Source organism: Cibotium barometz, chromosome 34 (genome assembly GCF_041138505.1).
Source record: "Cibotium barometz isolate CiBa-2024 chromosome 34, ASM4113850v1, whole genome shotgun sequence".
Taxonomy (NCBI): domain Eukaryota; kingdom Viridiplantae; phylum Streptophyta; class Polypodiopsida; order Cyatheales; family Cibotiaceae; genus Cibotium; species Cibotium barometz.
Window position 1 is genome coordinate 15,362,998 of NC_141079.1, and position 16,802 is coordinate 15,379,799.

Genomic DNA, 16,802 nt, shown 5'->3' on the forward strand with positions numbered 1-16,802 from the left:
AGCAGTCACTAATAATGCAATCACATAGAGCTTACAAGCATGCATCCTACGTGGCAGAGTGTTAAGTCTACCTAAGTCATCTCCTAACCATCTGGCCACCATCTAGTGTCTAAAGTGGGAATTGTTCGAGGTGCTTGGGTGCTCACCACAACAATGGCTACTCCTCATAAAGGGGCCTTACAAAATAGAGCACATCCAAGGGTGGAGCATTGAGCAAATGCCTCTCCAATAGTACTAAGCTCCGAACCTACCCTTGTACCTTCTTAACCCCTTTGTTTCAAGAATAGCCCCCTTGAACCCTATTGTTTTTTAATTAAAGAGCTGTTAGATGGGGAGCCATTAGCTACTACGACACTGTATGCAAGTATGTGTGGAGTGGACTCACCGAAGTCATTTCACTTTACTCAATGAAGAGTTTGAGCCCATCACAATTTATTACCAAACTTATGTAGCTATACTATAAAGGATCAAGACATAAATACCATGTATGGCTATACCAAAGGATCAAGACATAAATAACCATTTATTACCAAACTCATGTATGGCAGCATAATGAGGAGCTTCACATAGCAAAGAAATTCGTGTATTTCTCATTAGGAGGGCTATCATTTTATAGCCAAGGTGTACATGGTTGAGTGACATCATTGCTTACATATCATCAAGGGCATCCAAGGCCATCTCCCCCCACATGGCTCCCTAGAATATAGCCTCCAGAGCATCTTCTGAAACTCGCCTATCTCAAGTAGGGGTTTACCCTTCATTCACCTAGATTCTCTTCATATTACATGGTCCTTTTACATTTCATTGTGTGCCTTAACCTTAGACCATGACATTGATCACATATTCCAACAATCACATCTACCCTCCAAAAGGGAGACCTTACTCTGAAAGTTATGTAAATAATTATTATTTCTTATCTTTCATCTCAGCCTAAAGCACTGGGATAAGTATTTACATAAGTGTAGTGTAGGTTTTTTGGTGATCAAGGGGCCAATTATGTTAGAGAGACGTAGGATTCTTGGTGGCCAATAACCAAGCTTACAATAAGGTTTTCGGGTGAATAAGGGCCAACCGTATATAAGTGACTTTTTCTCATCATCTAAGGAACAGTCCCCCTTTGTGCCAACAATCACCCCCAACCCCCATTGCACCTTTGCATACTCGATGTGTTGTTATTACTAATTGTTGGAACAAGGAAAATTTGAGTCCCTACCATACCGCGTCCTAGCCCATCACCTAGTGGATATGACTAGTAAGTGATAGACATCACTAATCTCATTGCTTTTCTATCCTATGAAGTCCAAGTTCCCATAAGTTTTTTGTTGTAAATAATTCCACATTGTAGCAAGATCTTACACACCAACCTGGAAGGAATTTTAAGAGCCCACATAGAGAGAAAAAAATAGAGCAAATCTCTAAGGCCCATTCAATCAATACTTGAGGTGCTAGAGAAAGATAAAATCCAAATGAGGATTACCCAAGGTTCCCATAAACAAGTTAAGACACTACTTTGAGAGTGAGAAAATGAACACAATGTTGCTTACAAAGGCAAACAACTCATTGCAATCTTAGATGGTGGCATTGTAGTTAGCATTATTAGCAAGGGAGTTCTCATGAAACTTGGGGAAACCCTCACCTAGACAATACCAATCTCTCGGTGAAGTTTAGCTGATGAAAATAATGCTACGTCACTTGGTGTCCTATTATGTAATGCGAAAATCAAAACCTTGGCTTGATTTTTTGCCTATCTTTTGTGGTGATGAGCCTTTCAATAGGATCATACAAGATGATCCTTGGGCAACCCTATATAAGGGATTCAAACTTAGTCCATGAGATGGCCAATCACATCTACCCTCTAAAAGGGAGACCTTACTCTGAAATTATTATTTCTTATCTTTCATCTCAGCCTAAAGTAGTGGGATAAGTATTTACATATTTTGCAATTTGCATATAATAACCATCCATACTGCTACTACTAAGACAACACCATTTAAGATAGTCTATGGTAAGGCTTTGCCGACCCCTACGGCTCAGCTTTCACATTCTATAGAGGCTACAAATTCTTTTGTGTAGAGACTTTGACCAAATTCACAAGTTAGTGAAATTGAACATTCAAAAAGATCGACAGAAGTACATGAAGTATGCAAATAATAAACATAAACATGTCATCATCTTCAATGAAGGCAACTATTTGCTTATTCATATTGAGAAAATGAGACTTAAGTCCATAGAGACCAACCCTATGGTAAAGTTAGCTCCTACATTTTATGTACCTTTCAAGAAAGGGGAGAATGGCACAACTACCATTATCAAGGCCTCCCATCCCATCACCTTGAAGGGTAGAATGGCACCACTGCCATTCTCCATTACATTCAAGGAAGAATGGTAGTGCTGCCATTCTTACGGCATCACATCACCTTAAAGGGGCAATGGCACTATTACCATTCTCGTATATTCAACGAAGAAAGGCAATGATGCCTTTTTTGGGGCAACCCATCATTTTGGTTGAAGGTGAGAATGGCAAAACTACCATTCTCAAGGCCTCCCATCACATCACCTTAAAGGGGAGAATGGCACTAGTGCCATTCTAAAGGACATCCATCCCATCACCTTGAAAGGGGATAAGGGTACCATTTACATTCTCCCTTACGTTCAAGGAAGAATGACAGTGGTGCCATTCTCAAGGACTTCCATCACCTTAAAGGGTGAAAAGACACCATTGTCATTCTCCTTACCAAAATCTCATCCACTCATACCATCGTAAATCTAACTAATGAAGTTGTTACTTCATTACGAGCCATCCCTTCCCAAAGATTTTATCCTCAAAATCTAATATATATATTTATATATATAATTATACATCAATGAGAAGTGAAGGTTTTATAATATCCATTAGACAAAAAAAAAGATAGGAAGATCTCCAAAAGTAACCATGCTCATACTCGATATAGAACTAGATCCTCCAAGTGAGAAAATAAATATCCTTGATTTCCATATGGTCCCATGATTAAAGCCTCCAAAGAAATTATCCAGTGAACCTTCTCAATCAATCATACCACATGGTCAAGAAACATCCTCCATAGACAGACCTTGTTATTGCACATAGGAAAGCTTGTAGGCAAACGAATTACATTATAGTTGCAACTAATTATTTTACTGAGAATAGTATAAGGCTTGTGCGATAAGAAAGGATAATGCCCAAACAATGACTGATTTTTTAATTGAGAAAACAATTTATAGCTTTAAAACTCCATCTGAGTTGGTTTCAGATCGTGGCACTCATTTCCTAAATGATGTCATCGAACACAACACTGAATATCTAAACATACGACATGATAAGATGAGTGGTGTGACCGATGATGACATCATCCCCAAGGGTAAATATCTAAACATACGACATGATAAGATGAGTGGTGTGACCGATGATGACATCATCCCCAAGGGTAAATACTTTCATTTGATGAGGAACTCCTTTCCTTAACTCTCAATGTCCTTCTTCCCCACAATCCTCTCTGGCTCATAAATGTTTTCTCCCTCTTCACCCATAGGTGGAAACTCTTCCACTTCTCCAGGGATAGAACCCATATACTTCTTGGGATTATACGAATGAAATACATCATGGATTATTGTAGAATGAGGGAGGCCAAGCTTGCAGGAAAAATCACCAACCCTTTTGAGTACCAAGTATAGACCATAGTACCTATGAGCAAACTTGGGATTAGTGGAACCCTTGAAAGTGTTGTGGTAGCTCTTTGGTAGGTTCAAGAGTATATAATCTCCTTCTTAAATCTTTACATCATGCTTATGCTCATGTGCATTAGCCTTTATAATCTCTTGGGCTTTCTTCATATTGCCCTTACATAGTTGAAGAAGTTGTTTCATTTTTTCCAACTCTTCTTTTAGCTAATGGGTTTACCACCTTGTCTTCTTGGAAAGCTATGGAACACACAAGCACTTGATACCCATAAAGAGCCTCAAAGGGAGATATCTCAATGCTTAAATGCTTACTAGAATTATGGTAAAATTTAGCAAGATGTATGTTTTTCGGTGATCAAGGGGCCAATTATGTTAGAGAGACGTAGGATTATTGGTGACCAATAACCAAGCTTACAATAAGGTTTTCGGGTGAATAAGGGCCAATCGTATATAAGTTACTTTTTCTCTTCATCTAAGGAACAGTCCCCCTTTGTGCCAATTTGAGTTTCTTGTGTGTTAGAGAGAGAGAGAGAGAGAGAGAGAGAGAGAGAGACAGAGAGTTGAGAGTAAACTGTAGGATTCTTGGTGAATGTGCCTCTTGTTTATTATGTGAGAGTGAGCAAGAGTGAGAGTCCTTGTGGGTGCATGCAAACCTCCTAGCGGTGTAAATAAGGAGAGGAATTTGGAGGGACAGCTTTTCAAAGTAGTCATTGTTGACCTTTAACTCGTGAGGATACTGAGCTTGTTGTGGTAGGCTCACACTTGTCATTTTAATATGACTAACTGTTGTAGCCTTTTGGTAAAGCCACCCTTGAAGAAAGTAGTAACAACATGTTGCAAACAATTCTAACACACTAACACTAGAGTTGATAATTTTAAAAAATTTGGCATGTGAAAATCACCAACTCTTGACCAAGCGTGGCTCATTTTTTGCTTCAAAATTTTTTTTCCTCTAAACTCTTAAAAATCCATCCAGACCTTGCAAACTTCGACATAAGTACATCCAAAGGCTTCAAACATGATGACACCACTCTTTTTAGTAGGTTTCACCTGCTTCTTCAACATTAACACATGTATAATCATTGTAGCATTCAAAGATCAGAACAACCACAAGTGATGAGTAAGTGAGCTTTTATTTGTTTCCTAAAAAAAAGGGCCTAAGTAGGGGCTCATTTTTACAGCAGATGATCCAAAGGGAGAGGAAATCTCTACTTTTTGGTGCGCAAAATATGTGTCAAATGAAGAGACACCTCTCTTAAACAAGGCAAAACCATAAAATCCACCAACTCCTACATGAAAGGGGAAACAACATATGATTGAAAGGCAAGGGTTTATTTGTGAGGTTTTGTGTGAAAAATATATACCAAATTATGATGCGTCTTCTAAAAAAATGTCATCAAACAAGGCAAAAACCATATAATCCAACTCCTACATAAAAAGAGAACTTCAAAACTTTAATAATTAATGTGTGGAATTGAGGATAAGAATTATAACCTCTATAAAAGGAATATATTAAAGCTATAAAAAGCTTGAAAGCTGTTTTGATCGTTTCAGCAAGACCTAGTTTGAAGAAGAAGAATGTAGGTCTCTAAATAAGAGGGAAAAGTTAAGATAATCCTCCTTATGTACATGTTCAAAAATACATACAAAATTCCTAAGGTTGTGTAAGATCCCTGTTTCCACCGCGCAACGGATTCGCGGTGCTAGCAACGGAAGTAGCCTTTCTTGCGTGGGCCAGGGTCCCACACTTGTAAGATTCCTCCCCCAACCCCTTTTTGATGTCTAGCATATTCCCCTGTAATCAATTCCTTTTCTGAAATATAAGAGATCTTGTTTGTGGCTGTTTTAACCTAGAGAGAGAAAATTATTCTAGAGAGAGAATATTCAGATTTTGAATATTTTTGGATAGAAAAATATCTCATATAATTAAGATGAATTCCCCTGAAACAGAAATTCAAAAAGAATTTTCAAATGTGCAATTGAAATTAATTGGAAATAGGTATAAAGAACCTTAGTCTAAGGGTCTAGATTTTCAGAAATCTTTAGACTATGGTCCAATTAAGGTTCCTATGGGCCAATAGCATCAATACATGTGTAGGGAGGAGATAAATCCAATTTGTAAAAAGAAGATACCCAAAAATGAGTAAATGCTCACATAAGATGAAGAGTTGAAAATGTACAAGGTTTATTAGAAAAAAAAAACACATATGTAAGGAAGGGGAGTTCTTTAAAGGAGGTGCATATTTCACATAAGATGAAGAGGTGCATATTTCACATAAGATGAAGAGTTGAAAATGTACAAGGTTTATTAGTAAAAAAAAAACTATGACACATATGTAAGGAAGAGGAGTTCTTTAAAGGAGGTGCATATTTCACATAAGATGAAGAGTTGAAAATGTACAAGGTTTATTAGTAAAAAACTATGAGCAATATTAAAAATATGAGATATTTTGGGTATCCAAAAATGAGTAAATGCTCACATAAGATGAAGAGTTGAAAATGTACAAGGTTTATTAGTAAAAAAAACACATATGTAAGGAAGGGGAGTTCTTTAAAGGAGGTGCATATTTCACATAAGATGAAGAGTTGAAAATGTACAAGGTTTATTAATAAAAAAACTATGACACATATGTAAGGAAGGAGAGTTCTTTAAAGGAGGTGCATATTTCACATGCTTGAATGAGTTTTAAACTAATAAAAATTGAGATATTTCATCTCTCCTCTCTCCTCATTCAAGTCTAGTTCCAAAAAGTTAGCTTAACTGACCTAAAAATGGTCAAAAAGTGACCAAACTGACTTGGAAAATTCTAGAATCAATTTTTCCTATAAATAGAAGCCTTCTCTTGTTGAAAAAAATATAGTGTCTTATGCATTGTTACTCTACTTTACCTAAGCCAAGAACTATGAATTCTTTATGTAGATATAGTGTCTTATGCATTGTTACTCTACTTCACCTAAGCCAAGAACTATGAATTCTTTATGTAGATATAGTGTCTTATGCATTGTTACTCTACTCCACCTAAGCCAAGAACTATGAATTCTTTATGTAGATATAGTGTCTTATGCATTGTTACTCTACTCCACCTAAGCCAAGAACTATGAATTAGTTATGTAGATATAGTGTCTTATGCATTGTTACTCTACTCCACCTAAGCCAAGAACTATGAATTCTTTAATAATTCACTAGTTTTTGACACTTGTCTCTTTCTTAAATCCCCATTGGTGGCTCCATCAACATACTAAACCAATTGATTGGTTGGGGGCCTCTACCGTGATCAAAGAATCAAGCAAATTATAAGATAAGTATAGTGAATTTTGATCTTTTCTATAATTTCTCAATGATTCTCTCTTCTCAACCCCTCTCAAGCTTGAGAAGCTTAAAGAATTACATAAAATTCTAATTATATTTAATTCTAATGATTTTTCTCTCTCTCACTTAATAAATGGTCATACTCATGACCCTTTTCAATCCAAATGAAGCTTTTCATAAGGCTTTTCCCTAATCCAAGATTAAGCTATGCTTGAGGCCAAATTAATGGCTTTTTTCTATACTTTTAGTATATGTTTATCGATGATTCAATCCATTATGGATTGATGATCCAATTAGAGACCATTCTAATTATTTTCTTAATGATAAGCCTTATCTCTTAGAAAAAAGTGAGACTTATTAGTCATAGTAGCAGAGTTATGGCAAAATGTTTATAGAAATTACGCATAAAATAATTTCATTCAAAGCATAAAAAGAGGACTTCCTACCATATTCTAGGAACTATCATCCTAGATTAATTAAAAGAATATTATTAGGCATGGAGATGTGGATGTTTGCATGTAGATGTAGATGTATAGATGTGAGTGTGAATGTGGAGGTGGATGTGTGCATGGAGATGTAGATGTATGCATGTAGAAGTAGATGTATAGATGAGGATGTAAATGGAGATGTGGATGGATGCATGTAGATGTAGATGTATAGATGTAGATGTGAATGGAGATGTGGATGTATGCATGTAGATGTAGATGTATAGATGTAGATGTGGATGTGGAGGTGGATGGATGCATGTAGATGTAGATGTATAGATGTAGATGTGAATGGAGATGTGGATGTATGCATGTAGATGTAGATGTATAGATGTAGATGTGGATGTGGAGGTGGATGTATGCATGTAGATGTAGATGTGGATGTAGATGTGGAGGTGGATGTATGCATGTAGATGTAGATGTATAGATGTGGATGTGAATGTGGAGGTGGATGTATGCATGTAGATGTAGATGTATGGAGGTGAATGTGAATGTGGATGTGGATGTGGATGTATGCATAGAGATGTGGATGTATGCATGTAGATGTGGATGTATGGATGTGAATGTGCATGTAGATGTGGATGTATGGATGTGGATGCATGAATGTGCATGTAGATGTGGATATGAAAATAGATGTATGGATGTAGATGTGGATGTATGGATGTGAATATATGATATGTGATGTGAAGGAATCTGAAGTGATGAGACGAAAAATGGTGTGATGGGATGAGTATACATATAAATGGAATATGGAATAAGTAATGTAGATTGATGAGGGATAATGTGGAAAAATGAAAGTTAAAATAGAAATTGTATTGTAAATTGTTTGTAAATGACTGTTTTATGTCAAGAATGCTGGGGGAGCATTTTGACCGTCTTATGATTAAGGTCGTGGACCTAACTGATAAAGTTACAACTGCTGACGGAGAGTCAATGAAGGACGTCTCGCGTAGCAAGGTCGGCCGAGGTCTTGACCAGCCTCGGTGCGATTAAAATGGTGAGCTTCCGGTATGGTGGATGAGGGGCCAAGGAAGCGGCCTATGCGTGAAGCGCTAGGTCACCTGCGAAGGATCCTAGAGGGTGCTGACCATATGGTGCTCGGGCTCTGGGTCACCTAGGATACGCACGCGTGCGTCGAGGAAGATATTGGAACAGAGTTGGAGTTGTTTTCTGAAATCGGGCATGGATCTGGTTGATTGACCTTGCTGGTCTTCAATGGATGAGTCCATGGCCCTTTATATGGATCTGTTGGTTGATCTTGCTGATCTTCAACGAGAGTCCATCTTGATAAGTGATTATATTGCCGAGTATTATGGGCTAGGGATTAGGAAACGGCCCCTGAGTGGACAGGTGGTGAGCGTCCTAGTTGCCAATGATGCCATAGATACTCTGATGAAGGAATGATGGGAAAATTAAGAATCAACTGGATAAATTGGAAGATGGTGATCAGTGATACTATGGTTTTATTAAAGGATTGTTTTAAACTGGTTGAATCTGTGAAAAGGTAATTTCATATTGGGTGTGTGAGTGGTGTGGATAGTTTTATTTTGCATGAACATCCGGCTAGGGGGCCTTGGAACTCTTTTCCTTGGTACCCGGGACAAAACCTAACCAAATTCTTAATTGGATCCCATCACTACAGTGGTTGGGCGGTTGGTTAACCCATGGGACTAGATGGGGTTAGGCTGGACTGATGGATCCGTAAATCAAGACTCAAACTTTTGTTTTTACGATAGATAAGATAAATCCCAGACAGTAACTGTTCTATGGATAGGAATCAAGGGCTGTGCCTCTTGAATGGGGAAAAAAGCGTTGATCCCAATGATCCAAGTGCAAGTTTCTTCCTTAATCTGACCATGTATCTTATAGATGCAATTGGATCAGCTCGATCAGAAATGTTCTTGACTACGTTAGAGTAGAAAGTTATCTAGGTGGAATCGCCCGTGCTTTCCGGTAAAGGAAGTTTTTCCGGGTTCGGCTTTGGAACAACCGACGGATTAGTCTCTTATCCGGATATCCGTGGTGGGTGAGGCCCCGAAGTGGGACCCCTGTCTCGCGCGAGAAGTGCTACTTCCGCTGCCAGTATCCTGAATCCGTTGCTCGGTGGGAACATGGATCTTACAGTTGGTTTCAGAGCATTTGGTTAATAAAGATCAACTGAGAAGACAAATATATCAAAAATTTATCAAGAAACACAAAAAGGTTATAATTTTGTGAGATAATTCATACAATTTGATATTCAAACTGAAACTCATAATTTGGTAATTGGGTCTTCAGATGGAAGTACCGCATTTATATAGAATCCCTGACTTGCTTGAGGCCTAGACATGATAGTATTTACCTTATAATTCCAAGGGCCGTGACTACCCGTATATACCGAGAGTATACTGCAGCTCTTTACTGACAGTATATACGAGTAAATCTAAGACTTGAAATTATAAGCGTTAATGCTATCTAGATGATGATTTCGAATGTGATTGATATGATTTTAATTCTGTTTGAGAATTGATGAATTGATTTGGATTCTGATTGAAAATGCTGATTGGAAAATGTTGATTTCTAAAAATTAGTTGAAATATAATGAAACCTCAATGAGGGGGAATGGGACGAGTCCCTGTGATGATATTCATAACTAGAATGATGATAATGAATTCAGCAAATCACTATGAGATTAGTGGGTTGTGCTGTTAGATTGCTACTGTTAATACTTGACCGGTAGATCAAGTTAAGGGATGTCAAATTGAGAACTTGCTTGACTGAAATTTTCGTGGAGGAATGTTCCGAAGGAAACTTTTCGGTCTAATGGACCATTATCATGTTAAAGATATGAATGACATGATCTGAATGAATTGTTATTTAATGATGAGTTCTATATAAGGGATATTTATCCTAGTGTTCTGTTGGGTTGACCAGAATATAAGGAACCCCAGAATAAAATTGGATCTTAAGAAAAAGAGTTGTCCTCTACCTTGCGAGATGAGGACATCTCGTACTTTTTAAGTGGGGTAGAATGTAAGATTCCTCCCCAGCCTTCGAGGTATACAGGAGTAAGAATCTCCCTTTCTGATCTTATAATTATTCTCTCTCTAAAATAAAAGAAGTTCTTTATCTCTTGGGGAGTATAAGAAGTTATCCTCCAGATATTGTGACCTTATATCTGAATTCAATGAAAGTAGGTGACTTAGCCTACAAGCTTCTTTTATCTCCTCATCTCAAAATTCTTAATGCCTTCTATAGAAAAATGTGTCAAACACAAATCATGGAAAGACGGTAAAACTTCAGTGGCAAGTTACCGTTGGCTTCTAGGTTACGCTAGCTCCTTCCTTTATATAAGTCGTAACTTTACTTGTCGCTCACAGTAATCTTACTCCCATCAATCTCCTTTCTTCTTAATCTCCTTCATGGCTTGGCAACAAGAATTAGTTTTATCCCTGATGATTTCTCACCTTCAAGACGCAAGAGAGTCTGTGAAGAAAGACTTTATAGAACAGTATGAGCGCTCACTTTTTCCTCACCTAGGAACTTCTGTAGCTCAGACCAAATGGCGGACCTATCAAAACATAACTAGGGTAACACCCTGGGGTCAGCAGCACTTTCGTAACAATATCCGCTTGGCCATGGTTATTGAAGCTTTGGGTTTGGGTCCCCGATACTACTGCGTCATGAGATCAAGGCATCTTGGGTTTTCTGAGCGGGTCTTCTTACTGGCATGTTTTCTTCCTCATGAGAAGATATGCCTTTACCCCGTTTTTGGCTTGCCTCTCAGAGGTCCTTTTGGTAGATCACCTCATACCACTGAGATAGGTGCGGCAATAACCAGCAGAATCATTCCCATAGATGAGTTACCCTATACTTGTGCAGCTTGTGAGGATTGCTTTTGTGACCATATGATGGACGGGCTTATGGAAGTGTAAAGAGTTCCTCTATCTTTACTGTATAAGTTTCGAGAATGAATAAAGTTTAAATCTTGTTCTTATTTTGAATCTTGCTCTCTTTAAGACTTTTTTTGGTGATTAATCTTCATTAAAATTTTTCTCTAAGTCTCATATTCGTGCATCTTGCGAAATTATCCCAGTTTGCGAGATGAGGACATCTCGAATTTTTTAAGTGGGGTAGAATGTAAGATTCCTCCCCCAACCCCTTTTTGATGTCTAGCATATTCCCCTGTAATCAATTCCTTTTCTGAAATATAAGAGATCTTGTTTGTGGCTGTTTTAACCTAGAGAGAGAAAATTATTCTAGAGAGAGAATATTCAGATTTTGAATATTTTTGGATAGAAAAATATCTCATATAATTAAGATGAATTTCCCTGAAACAGAAATTCAAAAAGAATTTTCAAATGTGCAATTGGAATTAATTGGAAATAGGTATAAAGAACCTTAGTCTAAGGGTCTAGATTTTCAAAAATCTTTAGACTATGGTCCAATTAAGGTTCCTATGGGCCAATAGCATCAATACATGTGTAGGGAGGAGATAAATCCAATTTGTAAAAAGAAGATACCCAAAAATGAGTAAATGCTCACATAAGATGAAGAGTTGAAAATGTACAAGGTTTATTAGAAAAAAAAAACACATATGTAAGGAAGGGGAGTTCTTTAAAGGAGGTACATATTTCACATAAGATGAAGAGTTGAAAATGTACAAGGTTTATTAGTAAAAAAAAAACTATGACACATATGTAAGGAAGAGGAGTTCTTTAAAGGAGGTGCATATTTCACATAAGATGAAGAGTTGAAAATGTACAAGGTTTATTAGTAAAAAACTATGAGCAATATTAAAAATATGAGATATTTTGGGTATCCAAAAATGAGTAAATGCTCACATAAGATGAAGAGTTGAAAATGTACAAGGTTTATTAGTAAAAAAAAACACATATGTAAGGAAGGGGAGTTCTTTAAAGGAGGTGCATATTTCACATAAGATGAAGAGTTGAAAATGTACAAGGTTTATTAATAAAAAAACTATGACACATATGTAAGGAAGGAGAGTTCTTTAAAGGAGGTGCATATTTCACATGCTTGAATGAGTTTTAAACTAATAAAAATTGAGATATTTCATCTCTCCTCTCTCCTCATTCAAGTCTAGTTCCAAAAAGTTAGCTTAACTGACCTAAAAATGGTCAAAAAGTGACCAAACTGACTTAGAAAATTCTAGAATCAGTTTGTTTGGTTAGGAGCTCAATTTTTCCTATAAATAGAAGCCTTCCCTTGTTGAAAAAAATATAGTGTCTTATGCATTGTTACTCTACTTCACCTAAGCCAAGAACTATGAATTCTTTATGTAGATATAGTGTCTTATGCATTGTTACTCTACTCCTAAGCCAAGAACTATGAATTCTTTATGTAGATATAGTGTCTTATGCATTGTTACTCTACTCCACCTAAGCCAAGAACTATGAATTCTTTATGTAGATATAGTGTCTCTACTCCACCTAAGCCAAGAACTATGAATTCTTTATGTAGATATAGTGTCTTATGCATTGTTACTCTACTCCACCTAAGGCAAGAACTATGAATTAGTTATGTAGATATAGTGTCTTATGCATTGTTACTCTACTCCACCTAAGCCAAGAACTATGAATTCTTTAATAATTCACTAGTTTTTGACACTTCTCTCTTTCTTAAACCCCCATTGGTGGCTCCATCAACATACTAAACCAATTGATTGGTTGGGGGCCTCTACCGTGATCAAAAAATCAAGCAAATTATAAGATAAGTATAGTGAATTTTGATCTTTTCTATAATTTCTCAATGATTCTCTCTTCTCAATCCCTCTCAAGCTTGAGAAGCTTAATTGATATGGTTTTGAAATGCTATTGAAGTTAATTAATTAATGATAGTAAAGAATTACATAAAATTCTAATTATATTTAATTCTAATGATTTTTCTCTCTCTCATTTAAGAAATGGTCATACTCATGACCCTTTTCAATCCAAATGAAGCTTTTCATAAGGCTTTTCCCTAATCCAAGATTAAGCGAGGCCAAATTAATGGCTTTTTTCTATACTTTTAGTTTATGTTTATCGATGATTCAATCCATTATGGATTGATGATCCAATTAGAGACCATTCTAATTATTTCCTTAATGATAAGCCTTATCTCTTAGAAAAAAGTGAGACTTATTAGTCATAGTAGCAGAGTTATGGCAAAATGTTTATAGAAATTACGCATAAAATAATTTCATTCAAAGCATAAAAAGAGGACTTCCTACCATATTCTAGGAACTATCATCCTAGATTAATTAAAAGAATATTATTAGGCATGGAGATGTGGATGTTTGCATGTAGATGTAGATGTATAGATGTGAGTGTGAATGTGGAGGTGGATGTGTGCATGGAGATGTAGATGTATGCATGTAGAAGTAGATGTATAGATGAGGATGTAAATGGAGATGTGGATGGATGCATGTAGATGTAGATGTATAGATGTAGATGTGAATGGAGATGTGGATGTATGCATGTAGATGTAGATGTATAGATGTAGATGTGGATGTGGAGGTGGATGGATGCATGTAGATGTAGATGTATAGATGTAGATGTGAATGGAGATGTGGATGTATGCATGTAGATGTAGATGTATAGATGTAGATGTGGATGTGGAGGTGGATGTATGCATGTAGATGTAGATGTGGATGTAGATGTGGAGGTGGATGTATGCATGTAGATGTAGATGTATAGATGTGGATGTGAATGTGGAGGTGGATGTATGCATGTAGATGTAGATGTATGGAGGTGAATGTGAATGTGGATGTGGATGTGGATGTATGCATAGAGATGTGGATGTATGCATGTAGATGTGAATGTACGCATATAGATGTGGATGTATGGATGTGAATGTGCATGTAGATGTGGATGTATGGATGTGGATGCATGAATGTGCATGTAGATGTGGATGTGAAAATAGATGTATGGATGTAGATGTGGATGTATGGATGTGAATATATGATATGTGATGTGAAGGAATCTGAAGTGATGAGACGGAAAATGATGTGATGGGATGAGTATACATATAAATGGAATATGGAATAAGTAATGTAGATTGATGAGGGATAATGTGAAAAAATGAAAGTTAAAATAGAAATTGTATTGTAAATTGTTTGTAAAAATGACTGTTTTATGTCAAGAATGCTGGGGGAGCATTTTGACCGTCTTGTGATTAAGGTCGTGGACCTAACTGATAAAGTTGCAACTGCTGACGGAGAGTCAATGAAGGACGTCTCGCGTAGCAAGGTCGGCCGAGGTCTTGACCAGCCTCGGTGCGATTAAAATGGTGAGCTTCCGGTACGGTGGATGAGGGGCCAAGGAAGCGGCCTATGCGTGAAGAAGCGCTAGGTCACCTGCGAAGGATCCTAGAGGGTGCTGACCATACGGTGCTCGGGCTCTGGGTCACCTAGGATACCCACGCGTGCGTTGAGGAAGATATTGGAATAGAGTTGGAGTTGTTTTCTGAAATCGGGCATGGATCTGGTTGATTGACCTTGCTGGTCTTCAATGGATGAGTCCATGGCCCTTTATATGGATCTGTTGGTTGATCTTGCTGATCTTCAACGAGAGTCCATCTTGATAAGTGATTATATTACCGAGTATTATGGGCTAGGGATTAGGAAACGGCCCCTGAGTGGACAGGTGGTGAGCGTCCTAGTTGCCAATGATGCCATAGATACTCTGATGAAGGAATGATGGAAAAATTAAGAATCAACTGGATGAATTGGAAGATGGTGATCAATGATACTATGGTTTTATTAAAGGATTGTTTTAAACTGGTTGAATCTGTGAAAATGGAATTTCATATTGGGTGTGTGAGTGGTGTGACTAGTTTTATTTTGCTTTATCCAGGTGGAATTGCCCGTGCTTTCCGGTAAAGGAAGTTTTTCCGGGTTCGGCTTTGGAACAACCGACGGATTAGTCTCTTATCCGGATATCCGTGGGTGAGGCCCCGAATGTGGGACCCCTGTCCCGCGCGAGAAGTGCTACTTCCGCTGCCAGTATCCTGAATCCGTTGCTCGGTGGGAACAGGGATCTTACAACACTCGGGTCACGTCCACGTATATTCGGATAAAAGACTAATCCGTCGGTTTTTCCTAAACCGAACCCAGAAAAACTTCCTTTATCCGGAAAGCACGGGCGATTCCACCAGGATAACTTTTTACTCTAACGTAGTCAAGACCATTACTGATCAAACTGATCCGACTGCACCTTTAAAGGTACTTGGTCAATCAAGGATGAAACTTGCACTTGGATCATTGGGATCAACGCTTTTTTCCCCATCAAGAGGCACAGCCGTTGATTCCTATCCATAGAACAATTACTATCCGGGATTTACTTCAACTATGGTAATAACAGAAATTGAGTCTTGATTTACGGATCCATCAATCCAGCCTAACCCCATCCAGTCCCATGGGTTAGCCAACCTCCCAACCACTGTAGAGATGGGATCCAATTAGGAATTTGGTTAGGTTTTGTCCCGGGTACCAGGGAAAAGAGTTCCCAGGCCCCCTAGCCAGAAATTCATGCAAACATAAAACTAGTCACACCACTTACACACCCAATATGAAATTGCCTTTTTCTCAGCATCAACTAACTTTCAAATAATCCTTTAATGAAACCATTATGTCGCTCTGATGACAATCCTCAAAGTCTCTAGTTGAATCCTTATTTCCCGTCATTCATTCATTAGTGTACTTATGGCATCATTGGCAATCAGAACGCTCACCACCTGTTCACTCAGGGGCCTTTTCCATAGTTCCTAGCTCATAGTAACCGACAATATATTCATATAACAGAATGGAATCTCCGTGGAAGATCAGCAAGATCAACCCACAGATCCATATAAAAGAGCCATGGACTCATCCGTTGAGGACCAGCAAGGTCAATCAACCAGATCCATGCCCGGTTTCAGAAAACAACTCTTACTCCTTGTTCCAATATCTTCCTCGATGCACGTGTGGGTATCTTCGATGACCCAGAGCCCGAGCACCGTATGGTCAGCACCCTCTAGGATCCTTCGCAGGTGACCTAGCGCTTCACTCATAGGCCGCTTCCTTGGTCCCTAATCCACCGTACCGGAAGCTCACCATTTAAATTGAATACCGAGGCTGGTCAAGACCTCGGCCGACCTTGCTACGCGAGACGTCCTCCATTGACTCTCCGTCAGCACAGTTGCAACTTTATCAGTTCGGTCTTCATGACCTTAATCCTCAAGACGGTCAAAATGCTTCCCCAGCATTCTTGACATAAAACAATCATTTACAAATAGTCACAAAATACAATTTCTATAACGAACTCTCGTCTTTCCACATTATCCACTCTCGG